Source organism: Cygnus olor, chromosome 1 (assembly GCF_009769625.2).
Source record: "Cygnus olor isolate bCygOlo1 chromosome 1, bCygOlo1.pri.v2, whole genome shotgun sequence".
Taxonomy (NCBI): Eukaryota; Metazoa; Chordata; class Aves; order Anseriformes; family Anatidae; genus Cygnus; species Cygnus olor.
Window position 1 is genome coordinate 45256767 of NC_049169.1, and position 10590 is coordinate 45267356.

The 10590-nt window shown below is 41.4% G+C and overlaps 1 long non-coding RNA gene across 2 annotated transcripts; it reads right to left on the reverse strand.

Annotated features, from left to right (window-relative positions):
• Positions 1-3721: 3721 nt before the first annotated feature.
• LOC121069754 lies at positions 3722-10590 on the reverse strand. Of its 2 annotated transcripts, none has more exons than XR_005819603.1 (4): positions 10473-10590; positions 9388-9700; positions 7177-7230; positions 3722-5066 (listed from the first exon to the last, which is right to left on the reverse strand). It is a non-coding gene; the product is annotated as an uncharacterized LOC121069754 (long non-coding RNA). The 2 variants fall into 2 exon arrangements; XR_005819601.1 differs by having other exon boundaries at positions 6391-7230.

A 10590-nucleotide genomic window follows, 5' to 3' on the forward strand; every position in this document is an offset into this window, starting at 1 on the left:
TGTTATTAGGGAAAGATGAGAACTTCGGGATGCCTCTAGCATTTTTTTCGTGGTAATCTTTACTTACTCAGCTTAACTCTGGCACAACACACTGTAAGTGCTAACTGCCCCTACCTTTGCAAATGAAAGCAGAAATCACTCCTGCTTTCTGGAAAGGGCACAGAAATCCATGGGGACCTACAGCGAGTCACTGCTACTCTTGTTAACCTCAGGGTGCACTTGAGGTACTAATACGCATATAACATCCTAATATTCTTCAGAGGTCTGCTTCCTTCTGCACAATTTCCAGCAAAGAGTCCCAAACTCTTCTGAATCTAGATGTTCGCGTGCAAGGTAACACAAATTTTCACCAGCATCCTTCCAGCTTGTCTTGTGCCTTCTGGCTTCTGTGCTAAAATCCATTCACAGGGTCCATGGACTTCTCCTTCCTATTCACCTTTTCTCTTTTGAAACATTTTTTATGCATTGAGCAGCTTGCAAGGCTCATGTACCTCATCATTATGGTGCCTTGGTTGCCAGTGACAAATTGCAAATATTTGTCATTTCTACACTGAACACAGTGCCCATGATAATAGGTTTCTCTTTTTTCTTTTTATTTTCTTTTTTTCTTCCTTTTTCTTTTCCTTTTCCCTTTCCTTTGCCTTTTTTCTTCTCAATTTGGTATGTCATTCCCATATGCTTTTTCAGTCTGGGCTTCCCTAGGAAATGGATGTTCCCAGGGAACCTGGTTGCATGTAACAAAGAAAGATACCTCTCACTTTTCTCTGTTCTATAGAAAGCCTGTACTGGTTCTGGAACGGGAAGAAGGGATGATCCTGAACTTGTGAGAGGTGAGGAGGAACAGGATTCAAATTTGCAGAACATGTGCACCTTGGTAGGGATTTTACCTTGAAGTGCGTTTCCAAGAGATGAGGCAAAAGTCTTACCGAAAAAGGCGATGGATAAATCAGAGGAGTATGCACTCAGAGGAGTAGTGCTGAAAAAAACTCAACTGCAGAAGCAAATGAGAGACGCCATACAGATGAGCAAGACGGTTGCATCACTTTGCTCTGTGCATAGTAAAATGGGATGCAGTCTTTGCCTTAAGATCTCTGATAGCACGTACAGGTCAGCATCATGTGCGCTAAAAGAGAACAGACTTTAGAGCGATTGGCCTGAATCCAAGGATTTGATATTGCTAAAGATTTGATTATAACTGTCTCATAATCTCAGCATTTTGAAATGTTTAATTTTGGTAATTCGTCTCATAACACGTGAAAGGAGCTAAGAGCTCAGTGTGCTGAGCAACGTATGAGCCAAATTAAATCTGCTATTGCTTTTTCCCTTTCTGCATCCACTGTTGCAATAAATATGTCTGCCCTGCAATCTGCCTTCCCTTTAACTCATGCTGGGCCGCCGCGTGTTGTTTGAGCAGCAGGAAGAACAGCAGCGAGGCCAGAAGCGCAGCCAAGCAGCGTGAGGTGGGGACGTGGATTGGATTCTCCTTTGTGGAAGGCCACAACGACCACACTGGGGAAGACAGTGCCAAACTGGTGGAGAGAGGTTTGTCATTCATGCAGCTCGTTTCCACCGCCAGTGATGGAATCCAGATACTAGCTGGTTTGAGATGCAGCGCTCCAGTCGAATACAGGATGTGACAGCAGTATTTCCCTCAGCAGCACTTGCAAACTGACCATCTCTCTGGATTTCAAAAGGCATTTTTGTAACTTCAGTCTTTGCATTTCAGTGTAGTGGTTTGAAACAAATACTAGCTCTACAACGCCCTGTATGAAGTGACATCATTTGACAGCTGTTGTAAATCACATGAGTACATTACAATACCAGGGTTCAGTGGCAATCTCACACATATAAATCTTTTCCAACTCATCCAGTTCTGGGGATTTAGAAAGAAAAGTCCTGGAGATCCTGCTCACACCCCTTGTGCTCTTGCAGCCAGTGTTTGCTTTATGGTGGCACTGCTCCACCTCTCAGGAATGCCTCTCTCTTGCATTCAGTTTGGCAAATCCTAGTATTTGAGGCACCATCATATAGTCAGGTCTGGGTGTGCTACACACAACCCATGAGACAGTATCAGGGGAAGAAAAGAGGTGCTGCTCTAGGGAGCGTGTGAATTAGGCTGGTGGGACTGGAGCTGCAAAGGAAGCCACCAGCATTCATCTAGATGTAATCCAGATGATCTTGTAACAGAAGAGGGCACTCAGGGGCCAGACAGCAAATAAACCACATCACATTATGCAACGAGGGAAAATCGTTGCGAGAGTGGAAAGAATCCTCCTGTGAGCTCGATGCAGCTTATAGCTGGTGAGCCTGGGGTTCATTCATGCAAAATGAAAGCCCAGTCACTTTAAAACAATCTCTGTGAATGCACTCGAGACAGCTCATCGAAAACATCTGAAGTAACATCCCTGTGTAGGCAGGACTTCATTATGTTACTTGTTATTGTTTTCAGTGAGTCCTCACCTGCTCTTTAAAGCGCAACATACATTACGAGAAAAAATTATTGCTCATTATTGTTGTATTCCTTAATTGCCTTCTATATTAGTGCGTTCAAAGGAATGCATTTTTCCTCTTCTGCCCTCTGCCTGCATCCAGCAGCACTCAGCATTTTCTCCAGAGCTCAGAATTGCTTGCATTCTTATAAAAATGCCTCAGCCATATGGGATTTGCTGAGACCAAATAAAAAGTGCATGACTTGGGAAAATGCAATACTTTATACTGTGTATTGATTCCATGGCCACTGTACAAACAGAAAGTGTTAGTGAAAAGAATGTCCACAGGCTTTAGCAGTGTTAGAGTTCACGTTCTGCACAGACCAGGCGTGGCCGGAGCTCGCCAGTCAAGAAAGTATGACATTGCACTAAGGGGCAGGGGTGAACTTTGATGCTTGTAAATATATTGCACCAGCCAAGCTCCAGCTGCAACCTTGCAGTTTTCCAGGCAGATCTACTTCCTTTTGCCAAAGGAATGTGAGCGACTGCAGCTAATTTTGTGCTGTATAAATAATGCTGATAGAGAGACGAGCCTGAGATTAGATAGGCTAGATAGCCAAAATAATAGATTAAATCGGAAAGGTGAAGCATTTGTTAACCAGAAATATGAGCATGCTCCTTAAGAAGCTGCAGGAACCCGACTGTAATGATGATGAATGAGAGATCCCAGAATAATAAGATCAGTCTTGCATATAGGCAGAGCTGCATCTGAGACTCCGTATGACATGGATGTGCTTGTTGTACAGAGAAATTGGGCCTTTATGTTCTGATAGAGGACATTTCCTCTTCTTAATGGCCTGCGCTTGACACGCTGACAGAGCGAAGGCTGTGCTGTGTGCCTGGTGCTGCTCTGCTCTTTCCCCTTCTGCTCCATCTTCCCTCCAGCATCTTCCCTCCTGTGGCATTACAGGGCCAGACTGAGGGACACTAAGGCCAGGGATCATTGCCGGGGGGACAGACACCAGGCTGGTATCCTGACCACAGCGTTCAGCTTAACAGAGACACCGGAAGGATGGCAGGTATTTATCTACTTTAATATATAGCTTTGTATCTTTCCTGTGAATTTCCAAAGTTTACTGTATTTTCCCCTGCAACATTTAAATAATTGTCACATTACTGCGTGAATAGTAAAATCTCCTGTTAACAGGTCAGACGTGCAATTGAAGCCCTGACTAGACCCGGTTTGTTTTATTCCTAACAATCTAGCGCTTGTTTTTTTAAGGAATGACAAAATGCCTCTGATTCTTAAATAAGTTATTTTAAGCTGCAGTCAGCCAGCCTGTGACAGGAGCCACGTTTTGCTAAACCGTGCAAATCATGTGCTGATTTTTACTTAAGGTTTTCTTTTCTGCTCCTTACTCTCCTTGTATCATTTCTGGGAAACCAAAACGTTGCATGGAAAGCTTCTGCACAGATGTGCCATCAGCACTTCCACTGCTTATGTATTGTGTCGCTCTTACCTGAGAAGTTGTTTTATAGAAACTCACTGTAGGCTGGGCCTTAAAAGGTACTGCGCAGTTGTTGGATTGACATGTGGAGAAGGAATGATATGCTGAGTTCTTTGCTCTAGTCTATTCCTAGCGCTCCCTCTCCTAACTAGGAAATAAAAGAGTATAACATCTAAAAGCCACAACTTTCAAAATTTTCTGATGCTTATATTTGCACAGGATCTCAGAAAAGTAGCCTGATCTCCAAAACAGGTGAACATTTATGATTTCTGTGAAGAACAATGAAAACTCGTCATTCCCTGAAAGATCGTTTCATTCTACAAGTTTCCCACACAGGATTTCCACACCGAGTATCAGGCCCACACTGTGGAAAACATTGGTACAGGATGACGATACAAAACAGATGTGGGCACCCACCAGATTCTACCAAATGTATCTAGAATCTGCCATGTTTAATCTCCTAGGCGTATTATGTTGGAATGAATTATAAAAAGACTTCAGGGTGAAGCTATGACTAATCAGAACAGTAGGTAACAAGAGGTCTGCTGAGAGAAGAAAGCAGGGAATTCGCTGCAGAGCAAGATGCACAAGGTGCTGCGTAACAGGAGGCTCTGCCAAAGGCTAGCTGCACGTGGGCAGCCTTGTCACCCTTCAGAGGCAACCCTTTCATTCAGCCGGTCTGCAGGCAATCACTTTCTTCACTCTCCTGCACAGAAGCAGCGGAGTAAAAGCGTCAAGATGAGGTGGGCAGCCTGCTACTTCCCACTTTGGTGAGGAGACTTTGCCAAAATTAGGGACATGAGGGAAATGAGCTGCTGGTTGCCTTCCTCTTCAATCCTCTTTGCAGATAGGAATCTAGACACTGGACTTTCTTCCTGCTGCATAATATATACCTTTCCTCATTCTTCTGAGCAGTGTATACCTTGACTCATTTCTGTCAAACTTCAAAGGCACAGAAATCAGAGGGAGATCTCTCAGACCTCTTCTCACCAGAATGAAGTCATATCGTCTCACCTCAGGACAGGCAAACAGTGAGTAGTCTGAGCTGAGATCTTAAAGATGAGGGTATTATCATTTCATCTTCAGGATCTAGTTAAAATCCAAGCTTCTTATCCAAGGTTGTCTCAATCTAGTAGGCAAAAATACCAATGTGGATTTTATTTTAAAATAGTTAAATAGGTACAGTATCTATTTATTGAGGTACAACTATTTTCAGGAAAAGGCAAAGAGCAGAAACAGAATGCAGGACTCAAAATCTAAAGTAAGACTGCTGAAAGAATAACAATGGTTCTATTGTATGCCTGTACAAAAGCAAATATGATGGCCTAATTGAGTTTTATTGGGCGCTGCTTTCTAATTGTTGATGTGACAGAATGATCCAAACTGTAGAAGGCACTTGGCTAATACTCTGAGTAGTGTGATTCCTTAAGAAAACCTAGCTATGACACAGCATCCGCCTTTAATTGATGCCTTTCATCTCAGATAACTGAGGAATTAAGAGGATAAACACAGCCACCTTAGGTTTTCATTACTTGTCTGTCTCTTTTATAGGCCTTTACAGTTCAGTAGCTCTAAGTGTCATGAAGCAACCAGTTCATGAGAGAAGTCTCCACGAAATTCAACACACACAAGTTCAAAAGGCTGGTTGCTTTAAACCCTCTTTGAAGCTTTCACACGTGTGAAATCCAAGCAGTTGTTTTAAATAAAAGCTCTAAACGTGAGCCGTGGCAGCTCAGTCTGCAGAGGGCTTGTGAATGCAGAAGAGTAGACTGACAGCACAATTACCTGTAAGGTGTGCCCGCTGCGTGCTGGGAAAAGGCTGAGCTTGGGTTTTTGTTCATGTCACCACATGTGACAGAAGGTCACCCGAAAGGTGATTCCTGCTGTCCTACCTCTGCAGTCCTCATGCTGACTGGCTCTGGCAATCAGGTTGCCTGCTGAGGACTGTCTTTGTCTGGCACAGCTGACTCCAGCCATGATTTGGTTGGGAAGGATGTGGGCATCATGCCAGCACATACGTCGCACTGGGTGACACTACCTGTGTGTGGTGGCAGAACCAAACCTCCTAACTGCCTCCTTACTCTTCCCTCTTAATTCTGAATATCAACAGTTAATACTATCCCCTAATTCTCTCCAAGTCTGTGTCTGCATGGTATTGTTGGATCCTTTTTTATGGAGCCATGAATGGAGAGAAAAGACAGGTAACTATTAGATGAGATCAATCTGTCTATTGAGAGCACTGGGGCTATATGACTCATGGAATTATCTGAGTAGGCAAAAAAAAAAACACAAAGTATTAAAAGAGTGGTTGTGATCAATACAAATAAAAACACGTTTTTGTTCTTGCTAAGAACAGGGAGAAAAAAAAAAAAAGGTAACCTTGTAATATAGATTGGCTTGGTTTGAAAACACCCATAAGGAAAAAAAGGTTATAGCTGGTCAAGTTCACAGACCTGGTGAAAGTGGTGTCCCCTTTCACACATGGATCAGGCTTTCAAGAACTCTCCAAAGCAGCAGAAACTTAGGTTACATTTCTTCATGATTTAGGCAGAAAGTAAATTGGTATTTGAGTCTTACATTACTTGAGCAAGAGCTCTAAGACAGTAGAGGACCCTGGACTGTGCTTCTGTTGGTTCTTTTGATTGAGGCTGATGCTTTTTTCCAAGAGACTTGAAGACTGAAACAGACCACATGAGAAAGATGCTTTACCTGGTGGTCAGATTACTCATCTGAATGGTGGAATTATCTCTACGACCCTCTGGCAGGCTCCAGTTCCATATCCAGTGAAAGTTCAATTATATTTTGCAAAATGAAGTGGCACTAACAAGAAAGATTGAGGGCGTACAATGCCAAAGTCACCTCCAACCTTTACGGGAAGTAGGGGAGATGTGTTAAGCAGAGGGGAGGGTACATATAGTAAGCCTCTGACAACCTGAAAAATGATCTGAACTCCTCCAGTCAAAGGGAGGCATTAAGCCTTCTTATAATGCTGGCTTGACCGCAAAATTGACACTCAAATTTCTCAGAAGTTCTGGAAAATCACTCTGAAACACATTTACCATCTGCCAGGATAAAACAATGTCAAACTAAGTCATGCAAAATGTACAATCAAATCTTCATTAAAAATAAGGCCACCTCATTTTTAGGGTATTTCTCATAGCTTAGCGTTCTTGTGTAGTTATATTCCAAATACACCTACAAGCAAACCTTTTCCTTGGTGTCTTAGAACGAGACAGTACCTCAAGCTGCTCCTGGGCTGGACTTCACCGCAACTTCTCGTCTCTTCAGACAGACTGTAAATTAAATAGGAGTGAAAGTACTATAAAAAAAAATAATTTAGTTAATAGAAAGATGCCTAGGAAGGCAGCCAAGTGACACATTCTGAGTATTATTTCCAAGCAAATATTGATTGCCATTTGTAAAGAGATAGCACAAGATGTAAAGCTATCTTGAGATCATAACCATAATTAACTGCTGTCTACTGAATGAGGACTGGTATGACCTTTGATGCAGATACCAACCATAATGATGAATGTGGGTCACTATTTTTTTTTTCTGCAAGTTCTTGACCTTTGAATTTCTGTTCTTGAAATCGGTGTTTTTTGTATGCAGCTTTCACTAGGTTATTAACTTTGGAGTGAACTATTCTCCTAAGTATGCTTCATTATCCATAAGAATTCCACAAAAGTTAATTTACAATAGGAGTAGTTTTGACTTGCAGAAGGACCTAAGAGATTACCATTCCACCATGTTGGACACCTGCAGACACGCACAATTAACTCTGAGAAATTTATCTTTTCCATTGGTTAGGTCTCGTATTATTTGAGAGTTCATATTAGCTGACCAGGTGTTTTTCAGCACTACATTTCGAAGACAGAGGATTAGCTTTGTCTGACTTAAATAGGAATGTTCTTGAATGATTAGGGAAATTCATTTTGGCTATCTGATGCCATCTAGAAGGAAGGTATGAAAGTGGTATGTGCCATGCAGCTTGGAAACCTGCAGATAAGATAAAGGTTTTCCACTATTCTACCATTAAACACGCTAGCAACTGAATGAGCATAGCCATAATCGCCAGCCTTGATCACTCAAGCACGTAATACAGTTCAGTGCTTCAACATCTAAGGTGTCACCTTGGTAAGAGTTATTGAACATGTGGTCTCAACAATTGCTCTATTGAATGTGAACAGCTCCTATTGCTTCTCATTATCCTTCTGCAGCACAGTCATAACCAAATAAGGCAGGAGGAGACTTTAACAGATTTGTGACTTCTTGAGAAATAATTTGGCACCAGAGACAATTAATACAGTTGCCCATTTCAGAAATTTAATTTGTTCTGTTCATGTCCTGCAGATTCTTGCTGCTGAGGATAATTCTTTCTGATCCTTAGAAAATTTTAACAAAACAAAAATGGACTGGAGCAGAAAGCAAATCCTTTCTTATGCTTCCTATTCATACAGGTTTCTCTTTCAAATAGGCTATCTCAGAGCATCAAGACAGGGAAAGTACTTCAGTAACTGACTGTCAGAACTGTGCAAGACAAATTCTGCACACATTTTCAGTGTGGAGAAACTTATCCTCTTGTACCCAGAGAATGCCAAAGTGGATGACAATGGGAAAATGATTAACAGAGTGGCAGTATAATTTGTGAAGCAAATTTATGTTGCAGTAGAGAAGGCATTGCCAGATGCCATTTTTCCCAAGTCACGCTGGTTCCCATCAAATTCATTCAGTTTATAAGTATAAAGTCCTGATTTTTCCAATTTGGCTCAGATTATAACTGTCAGGATGCTTTCTCTCCCATCTCCTGTATCACCACTACTTAAAGAACCCCCGTGCTTTACATTCTTAGCACAGGCATTTTTGTGCAACCTTACACACCTTCAGTGTTGCCAAAGTGACCTCATTACACTTCTGTGGCTTTACACCTAATCCAGCACAGCCATTCTCTGATGAGAATCCAAAAGTTAAGCATACAATTCAGCCTTCGAGGTACATAAAAGATGCTGTGGAAAGAGCTCTGTGAATTTCAGAACGAAGTCTGAAATTGTGGGACTGGCAACTAGCAAAAACATCAACCATCTGTAAATCTGATACGGAAATCCCTGAACAGAATGAATATCAATGAGGCAGTTGATGTGCCAACATGTCTACTGACTATATCAAATAACTCCATTTGGCTTGTACTTTGCTTTTCTGTCATTTTCCCTGTTGTATGTTTCTTCACCTCTTGTTGTCGATTACTAGCAGTTACATCATTACAACAATCAGGTTATATCCTACGTTAATAACTGCTGCATTCCCTTCAGACAAAAGCTATTTAAATTCTGGGAGAGAGAACACCGAATGAAAAGACAGAGAGCTCTAAGGCCCCAAAGCAGGAATTAGCAAAAAACTGCCAAAATAGTTCAAGAGACATCACACAGCCAGCAATGGTATTTTCAATTCACCTCTGCAGCCCAGACAGGGATCACAAATACCCAGTTGTCAAGCAGGAAAGTTACTTGATTCCATTTATCACGGCATTCATTTGTGACTGGATGTTGATCGTCAATAATTGTCCTAACTGACACAGGGAGGACAACATCTGCCATTGTTCAGCTCCCTTCCCTGCATTCCCAGATCCTGAGGAAGGTATTCGTACAACTTTGTGAATATTTAGCTCTTTGTTGCCTTGGACTAGATAAACCACTTCTCCAAGCTAGCAACAACCTCACACAGTTTCTCTGATGAGCTTAGAAACCATGGTGACAGTAGAAATATCTAGGATGAAAGACAGAAATTACAAAGTTATTTTTTTGAGAATCACTGCAGGGAAAGGTCTTACACTTTTCTTCTAAGATTTGAGGCTGAGCTAATCATCTTGATGTATAAAACACACCTTTTCGCTACAAAGACAGGATTAGAGTGCTAAGAAGTTTTCCGGAAAATTAGCCAGCGTGGTAAGAAAATTCAGGGATTTTACTCCGTCAACTTAACGGAACCCAAAACCACATTCTTTTTCTGTGTTCAGATAGGGCCAGGCTAAAGATCCAGTTGATCAGCATTCCAGGCTACTGTGAAATGTTACACCCATTTTTACAGATGAGTAAGCTGAGATGCACAGTGTTGGTGTCAGTCAAAATAAGAGCTAGAGGAAGTAAGTTTTATGGTCTAATCAGTAGCCAGAAATACTTTCAACTTTCTGGGTAAAAAAAATCTTTCAAAATGTAAATGCTCATCTATATTTATGTAGGTGTACGTCTACAGGGCATCTTCTTCAGCTACCAGGCAGAAAATACTTTGGATTTTCATTTCAGTTAATCACACAGGTTGTGATCCCCACGACTGCACTCAAGATTAAAGGTACGAGATTATGGATGGCCTCCTGGGCATTAGAAAAAAAATTTATTACTAGCAATTGTTCTTCCTAATCATAATAAAATGCAAAGTAAATAAATTGTATTATCATTATTGTTATCTTTGTATCGTGGTATGTGATTTGACTATGAAAAGCAATGACTAGATTTAATATTATTAAAAATAATAATGTTACCTCTGTATTACAGCACAAAGCATCTAGAATTTCCAGTCAAAGACCAGGCATCCATGGTGCAGCTAATTTTAGTTCTTACTAGCAGTTATTGCTACCTACAGAAAATAGCACGCTTTAT